Below are 9,124 nucleotides of genomic sequence, written 5' to 3'. Positions count from 1 at the left end.
CCATTCCCTCCTTGAACCCCTCTAATCCAACTTCTGTACTGCTCACAGCACGGAAACAGCCCTGGTCAAAGTCACTAATGACATCCTGAACAACTGTGATCAGGGCTCCTTCTGCCTCCTTGTCCTCCTTGACCTCTCTGCCGTCTTCGACACTCTCGACCACTCCATCCTCATACACCGCCTCTCCGCTTTACTCATCTTTCACGGATCTGCCCTTGCCTGGTTCGATTCCTATCTCTCTCACCGTCTCCACTTCGTTGCCTCTAACGGTTTCTCCTCCAGCCCCCGTCACATCTATTCCAAATAGATAGTAGAGTCCTGTAGCTCAGTGATTAGAGCACGCGCCTTGCAAGCGAGACACCTGGGTTCAATTCCAGGCAGGGCGAAAACTTGCGCAAGTTTCCTTACTCCACACGCCTAATAATAATCCTTCCAAAAAAAAAAAAAAAAAAAAAAAATTGGTCATTTTCAATCCACGACTATTTGTGGGACACTGCTGTGCGAAATTGGATGGCGCGTTTTTCCCACAAATATACAGTCAATTCACTTTACAGTATATTCTGTGAAGCGCTTTGAGACGTCGAGAAGACGTGAAAAGCGCTATATCAAATGTAAGGATTATTATTATTATTATTATTATTATCTGGCATCCCCCAGGGCTCTGTTCTTGGCCCTCTCCTCTTTAATATCTACATGCTCCCCCTTGGTGACATCATCCGCAGACCTGGGGTCAACTTCCACATGTATGCGGATGACACCCAACTCTGCCTCCACTCTCAACTCCAGGACCACTGCTGTCCTGACAGACTGTCTATCGGACATCAAGTCCTGGATGAGGGCAAATTTCCTACAGTTGAATGTGAACAAGACTGAGACCCTCCTGATTGGCTCGCGCCGGTGCCTTTGCACACAGCAACAACCTCCATGGTTGCACACGACAACTCACCAAGCCAGTCAGGAACCTAGGTGTCTTGTTCGACCCTCAACTGTCTTTTCTCCCCCATATTCAAGCCATGACCCACTCTGCCTTCCCTCACCTCCGTAACATCGCCTGACTCTGGCACTACCTCACCCCTCAAGCTGCTGAAACTCTTGTTCACAGAACACTGAGGTTCCTGACTGGCTTTGAGGGGTGGAGAGTGCAGCCTTGGATGCTGATGCTGTCAGCGCCTGAGGTGCGGAAGCGCTAGCGTGAGCCAATCAGGAGGGCCTCAGTTTTGCGCACATTGAGCTGAAGAAAGTTGTCTCTCATCCAGGACTCGATGTCAGATAGGCAGGCTGTCAGGATATCGGTGGTCGTGGAGTTGAGGGTAGAGTTAGGTGTCATCCACGTACATGTGGAAGTTAACCCCATGTCTGCGGATGATGTCACCAAGGGGGAGCATATAGAGGGTGAAGAGGAGGGGACCGAGGACAGAGCCCTGAGGGACACTGCACGAGATAGTGCGGGGGGGTGGAGGAAAAGCCATTTGCAGAGACAAAATGAAGATGGTGGGAGAGGTAGGACCTAAACCACTCAAGGACAGGGCCTTGAAGGTTGAGGTGGGAGGACAAGCGGTGGAGGAGGATAGCGTGGTCGACCGTATCGAATGCAGCCAATAGGTCGAGGAGGACGAGGAGGCAGAGGGAACCCTGGTCGCAGATGGTCAAGATGTCATTGGTGACCTTGACCAGGGCAGTTTCTGTGCTATGGGCAGCACGGAAACCCGACTGGAGGGGTTCGAAAAGTGAGAGGGTAGAGAGGAAAGGGCGCAGCTGGGAGGCGACGACTCTTTCAAGAACCTTGGACAGGAAGGGAAGGTTGGAGATGGGCTGGTAGCTTGATAGCTGCGACGCATCAAGGGAGGGTTTTTTCAGTATGGGAATGATGGTGGCAGTTTTGAGGGCAATGGGAACAGAGCCAGAGGAGAGGGACAGGTTAATGGTGTCTGTGAGAAGTGGGGCAAGGAGGTGGAACTGGGAGATAAGGAATGGAGTGGGGATGGGGTCCAGGGAGCAGGTGGTGGGTTTCAAGGATAGGATGAGTTTGGTGACAGAGGGTGGGGAAACGGGTTTGAAGGTGTGTAGGGGAGGATGGGTAGGAGTCGGAGTGTGGGAGGGAAGGGGTGGGGGGATGGGTGGAAGTTGGAGGGGCAGTGACCGAGGAGCGGATTCCCTTGATTCCCTCGCAGTGAAGGTTGGAGGAGATGACCTGCGCGAGGTGGCGGGGGGGACGGAGGAGTCGGGATGTGGTAGAGAACAGAAGCCTGGGGTTGTTCTTTGCCTCCAGGATTATCCTGGAGTAGAAGGACAACTTGGCTGAGGCTAGAGTGGAGCGGTAGGTTTTGAGGAGGTCCAGCCAGATTTGTCGGTGGACCGTTAGGTCAGATTTGAGGCAGATGCGTTCAGCGGCCCGCACCTGGCTCTTCAGTGAGCAGAGGTGGGTGGAGAACCGGGAGAGGAGCGAGAGTAAGAGACAGTGTGGGAGGTGATGGGGGCAAGAGTGTCGAGTGTGGAGGAGAGGGTGTTGTGGAGGAGGGTGAGAGCAGAAGAGGGGTCAGTAAGGGATGAACGCCAGAGGGAGAGGAGTTCAGAGGACTCCAAGGCAGCGGTTAGGGATTGTGGGGGTAAATTCCTCCAGGGGCGGTAGAAGATGGTGGTGGGTCTGGTGGAGGTAGGGAGGGGGGTGGACGTGGTGAAGGAGATGAAGTGATGATCGGAGACGGCCTTATCGGTAATGGTGACATCCGAGACACTGAGGTCCTGGGTGATCACCAAATCAACTGGGTGGCCGTGAATGTGAGTGGCGGAGTTGATGAACAAAGCCCTCCATGGCCTCGCCCCACCCTACCTCTGTGACCTTCTAACCCCTACCAACCCGCCCGTTCCCTCCGCTCAGCCGGCTCTGGCCTACTCCACGTCCCCCGACCCACCCTGCCCACCATTGGCGGGAGAGCCTTCAGCCACTCTGCCCCCAACCTCTGGAATTCCATCCCCTAGTCACTCCGCCTCGCCCCCTCCTTAGCCTCCTTCAAGACCCGCCTCAAGACCCTCCTCTTCGACCATGCCATCAGCCACCTCTCCTCCCTTACCCCCCAACCCCAGCTCAGGTCTGAAATGCTGTACTCTGTACAGTACTCTGGGATGTCCTCCCGACGTGAAAGGTGCTATATAAATGTAATCTTGTTGTTGTAAACTACTCAATACGATCCCAGCTTTTTATAACATAACATAACATAACATAACATAACATAACATAACATAACATAACATAACATAACATAACATAACACGTAGGAGCAGGAGTAGGCCATTCGGCCCTTCTAGCCTGCCCCGTCATTCAATCATGGCTGATCTTCTAATCTAACTCCAGCTAATACCATAACCCTGCCTTATCCCCATATCCCTTAATCCCTTTTGCAATAAGAAATATATCTATTTCAGTCTTGAATATGTTCAAGGACTGAGAGTCAACAGCCCTATGAGGTAGCGAGTATCTTACATTCACCACCCTTTGAGTGAAGAAGTTCTTCCTCAACTCAGTGCGAAAGGGCTGGCCTCTGATTTTAAGGTTGTGACTCCTGGTTTTAGTTTCTCCAACCAGCGGAAACAATCTCCCACTATCTACTCTATCATGCCCTTTGATGATCTTATAGGTTTTTATAAGATCCACTCTAATTCTTCTATATTCTAGAGATTGTAGGCTCAAATTAGTCATCCTATACTCGTAACTCATCCCCTTCATCCCTGGTACTAACCTAGTAAATCTATGCTGCACCCCCTCCAAGGCAAGTATATCCTTCCTTAAATAAGGAAACCAAAACTGCACATAGTATTCCAGGTGTGGTCTCACCAGGGCCCTATACAGTTGCAGCAAGACTTCCCTACTCTTATACTCTAATCCTTTCATAATGAAGGCTAACATACCGTTCGTTCGCCTTCCTACTGGCTTGCCACACCTGCAGACTAACTTTCTGTGATTGGTGTACAAGGACACCCCAGTCCCTCTGGACGCTAACACATTCCAATCTGTCCCCTTCTAAAAAATAACCTGCTCTACTGTTTTTGCTACCTACGTGGATGATTTCGCACTTCCCCACATTATGCTTCATCTGCCACCTACCTGCTCAATCACCTAACCTATCTATGTTGCGCTGCATTTTTTTAATGTCATCCTCTGTGTTGACACTTCCTCCTAGTTTTGTGTCATCCGCGAATTTAGATATATTAACTTCGATGTCCTCATCTAGATCATTGATGTAGATGGTAAATAGCTGAGGCCAAAGGACTGATCTTTGTGGCACTTCACTAGTCACATCCCGCCAATCTGAAAAGGTTTTTATCCCTACTCTTTGTTTCCTATCCGTTAACCATTCCCCAATCCACGTTAATATGCTCCCCCCAATTCCGTGGGCCCCTATCTTTTGGATTAACCTTTCGCCCACAAATATACAAATATACAGTCAATTCACTTTACAGTGTGTTCTGTGAAGTGCTTTGGGACGTCCTCCCGACGTGAAAAGCGCTATATCAAATGCAAGGATTATTATTATTATTATTATTATTATTATTATTATTATTATGCGGCACCTTATCGAATGCCTTCTGGAAGTCCAAATAGACCACATCCACTGATTCACCTTATCTAGTTTACTCTAAATATCCTCAAAAAATTCTATGAGATTTGTCAAACATGACTTCCCTTTTGTAAAGCCATGTTGACTTGGCCTAATTATATTGTGCCCTAAATACCGCACTATCACATCCTTAATCAACGATTCTAAAATTTTTCCTATCACTGATGTGAGACTAACCAGCCTATAGATCCCCATCTTTTCCTTTCCACCTTTTTTAAATAGTGGTGTAACATTTGCGATCTTCCAATCCATGGGGACTGTCCCAGAATCCAAGGAATTTTGGAAGATCAGACACAAGGCCTCCACTATCTCTTAAGCTACTTCTTTTAAAACCCTGGGATGCAAGCCATCCGGACCAGGGGATTTGTTACTTTTTAGTGCTAACAGTTTCCCTCGCACCAATTCTCTACTCATGAAAATTTCCCTAAGTTGCTCCCTGTCCTTATCCCCTTGGTGCATCCCTATTGTTGGCAGACTTGTTGTGTCTTCCAGGCTGAAGACAGATGCCAAGTACCTATTTAGGGACTCTGCCATATCCTTATCCCCCATTACAATTTCTCTCGTCTCTGACTGAAGTGGACCTACATTTACCCTCACTGGCCTATTCCTCTTAATATATTTGTAAAACTTTTAAAATCTGACTTAATGTTCCTAGCTAGCTTACCCTCATACTCCTTTTTCTCGCTCTTAATGAGTTTTTTAGGTTTTTTTTGCTGGTTTCTAAAACTCTCCAAATCTTCAGATTTGCTGCTTTTCTTGGCAGTTTTATAAGCTTTTTCTTTTAGTGTGATGCTTTCCCTAACTGCTCTAGTTAACCAGAGTTAGCCCGAACTCTTGTAGAATTGCACATAACAAGATTGTACGAGAGGTCTGGGTTAAAAAGTCTCTTCAGCCCATTTGATCTAATTCTTCCAGTGCGCATTCAAGTGACATCTTCCCCATTACGATATCAAGCTGGATACAGCCCTGTTGTGCTATGTGACATCATTACGTAGTAAACCTCTGACATAATCTTACTGTACTTGTTGGCCTTCCCTCTACAAGCTACAGATCATTCAGAACTCTGCAGCTCGTGTCCTCTCCTGCAGCGGACTCCTTGACCCTATCAGCCCCACCCTCGCCCGACTCCACTGACTCCACATCCCCCTGAGGATAGAGTTCAAAATCCAGGTCGGTGTCTTCAAAGCTCTCCACGGCCTTGCTTCTCCCTACCTCTGTGACCTACTAATACCTGCTAACACCACATTGACTTGTCCACTCCCTCTGCTCAGCAGGTTCCGGCCTGCTCCACATCCCCCGCCCGGCCTACCCTACCACAGCGATCAGGCCTTCAGCCTCTCTGCTCCCACCCTGTGGAACTCCATTCCACAGTCCCTTTGCCTTGCTCCCTCCCTTGCCTCCTTCGAGACCTGTCTCAAGACCCTCCTCTTCGACCGCTCTTCTGGCACCCTCCTACCCCTACCCACCCTGTCCACTCCCCTTCCTGATCCCAACACCCTGCTCGGTCAAAATCTCTGACTGTCAAGCACCTTGGTACGTCCTCCCGGTGTGAAAGGCGCTATACAAATGTAATTTGTTGTTGCTGTTGGGACTTTGACAATAGGATTGGCTTCACTGTCAGTCCACTGCCCCACTCCAGTGTAGCAGTCAATTTGCTTGGAGAAATATCCCTTAAACAGCCAGGGGGTGAATAACCAATTTGATTGAAGGATTTGTTGTCCAGGACATTGGGAGAAACTCGTTTCCCTGAGATCTTTGACTTCCACCTGAACCTGTAAACAGGATCTTGGTTTTCTGAAGGACATCTCTGACAATGTAGATCTCCCCAGAGTGTAAATCTGTACAATGAGGTTAAAGTCTTCGATCTGGGATTTGAAACCCCAACCTTCTGATCCAGTATTTGACTCTGCAAGTACGGAGTCAGCAAACATCCACAGGTGATATAGTCACTGCAGCAGGATGCACATGAAAGGAGAAAGATAGTGGAAGAAAAGCACTTAAGATCATATCACATCATGTGCTGCAACAGTTCTGAACATTAATACTGTGTGGAAAATTAGATATTGAAATCTCTTTCCATTATGCAAAGCTCTGGTATTTCCCTGGGGAACACATAAGTTGAAACATTCTACACTTCCATTAGGAAATTCTCATTTTAATAATTAAAATGTAGAGGCAGTACTTGCAGACAGATATTAGCTGAGGATATTTAAAAGTAGCGACTCTGTGAGGAAGTAGTGAGAGGCAGCATTAATGCTAACCAAACAATTAAGAAACTCAGCGGTAATAAAACCACCAAAGTAGAACACATTAAAGAGTTTGTTCAATCATGTGTACATTTTGCTTTAATACCATCCAAATACCGATTTTTCACATGACAGATAATCCTTTACGACTGTGATTAAATCTTGATATATCATTATGCATTCATAATAAGATCTTTCTGTAACCAGTTGCACAAGGAGTCAAATCACAGCAAGTTAAAGCAAACATAAACCCATGAAGCTTCCTGCTCCTGAGTAATGTTAAAATGTGTTCTTGGATAACTCACAATCTACTCTAGGGGTGATCACTGTTATAAACTTGAATCACCCAGCAATGGGCACTAATTCCCTGAGTCAGAAGTTCTAAGGTCACACTTTTTAAAATGAAAACAGTGGTGTACACATTCTTATACTTTTTTGCAGGAACCGCTTGCCATGCACTTGCTATTAGGTATCAACCTAGCTTAGGGCTTAGTTGGTAGCATTCTTGCCTCTGAGTTAGACGGTTGTCGATACAAACTCAATGTCGGTACATTGAACTCACATAGTCTGGACTGACACTACAATATGATGCTGGGGTATTGTGCATTGTTGGACGTGCTGTACTTTGGAGGAGAAATTTAACCAAGGTCTTATCTGCCTCTCCAGGTGGGCATTAAAAATCCCATGGGGCTACAGAATTCACAAAAGGAAGGGATTTCTCCCAGTGTCCTAGCCATCAGTCCTCCAGGTAAATTGATCATTCACTTCATGCTTGATTGTGGAACATTGCTGTGCAAATATTGTCTGTTACATTTCACCTACAAAATGTACTTTACTAAACTACGCTTTACAGTGCATCCTATAGAGTGCTTTGAGACGTCCTCCGAATGTGAAATTGATAGCCATGATTCTTGCTGCAAATTTTGCTGAACGGAAATTGGAATTAACACAGCTTGGGAATTAGGCATTGGACTCTAGTGTAAAACGAGTAAGAAAGAGGGCACAGTCTCATTGTGTGGTAAGTTAAACCATTATAAATAATGCAATGCTCCCCATTGTCATTTTGTTGTGTGAGTGCTGACTATCGATCACATCCACATCTCCAATTCTCCTCCAATTCTCTGAGATTGATAGATTTCTTGTGGATAAAGGGATTAAGGGAAATGGGGATAAGGCGTGGAGGGGGAGTTAGAATAGATCAGCCAAGATCTTATTGAATGGCGGGGCAGGCTCGAGGGGCCGAATGGCCTACTCCTGTTCCTAATTCTTATGCTCTTATATTCTTATGTTCCTCTTCTTTTCACTTGGTAATCATCTTTAGTGTTCAAGTATTTAACATATTTTTTATCACAATGGACTGGATTCTGTGTTCTCTACTGGTCTCAGTGAGTCACAATTTGTAAAAACAAAACTAAGATAAGTGTGCACAGGAAATGTGGCAGAGGTGGAAGAAAACGGTGCTGGTCAGGGACTGGATGTGCGGGAGGAAGGATAACCGGGGAAGGGTACTACATACACAAACATGGTCGCTGATTTGTTTTCAGCAATGTCCCACAACAGCCATGAAATGAATGACCTATTTATTCTTTAAAAAGGGGCAAAATACTGCAGATGCTGGAAATCCGAATGAAAACAGAAGTCGCTGGGAACATTCATGAGATCAGGCAACATTTATGGAGAGAGGCAAATGAGTTAACGGTTCAAGGGAATAACCTTTCGTCAGAACAGGTGACCTATGGATTCTGTTGGCTGTTGGTCAGGACATCAGGAGAAATCCCTTCTCTTCGCAAATAGTGTCATAGGATTTTTAACATCCATCTGAACAAGCAGACAGGATCTTGTTTTATCATCTCATCCGATGCACTTCTGATAATGCAGAAATCCCACTGGAATCAAACCTAGTCCCTTTTGTAAGAGACTCTTTTTCCCCCAAGAGACAAATTAATTTTTTTCTGAAATATATTCAAGAAAGCACACCTGACATACATTGACACGCAACGTATATGAAGTGACCAATTTCTTTCATGTCAATGAATGGATTTGCAGTCTTCCGAGACTGATGCATTCATGACAATAATGGAGCACCTGAGAGCAATCTCCTTTCATTACAAATACTTGTAGTAAGTGATTCGATGTTCACAAATGGAGAAGAGTCTGTGATCATATGACAGTATTTTATGGCTGGACTGACCTTTAGCAGTGACCCTCATGCTGCAACTTAAATCCATCAGGCTGACAGCATTCTCTCGGGCTAACAATAGG

This window comes from Callorhinchus milii, unplaced genomic scaffold, assembly GCF_018977255.1.
Source record: "Callorhinchus milii isolate IMCB2004 unplaced genomic scaffold, IMCB_Cmil_1.0 Scaffold3, whole genome shotgun sequence".
NCBI classification, from domain to species: Eukaryota; Metazoa; Chordata; class Chondrichthyes; order Chimaeriformes; family Callorhinchidae; genus Callorhinchus; species Callorhinchus milii.
The sequence above is the reverse complement of the archived record's forward strand: the minus strand, read 5'-3'. Positions refer to the sequence as shown.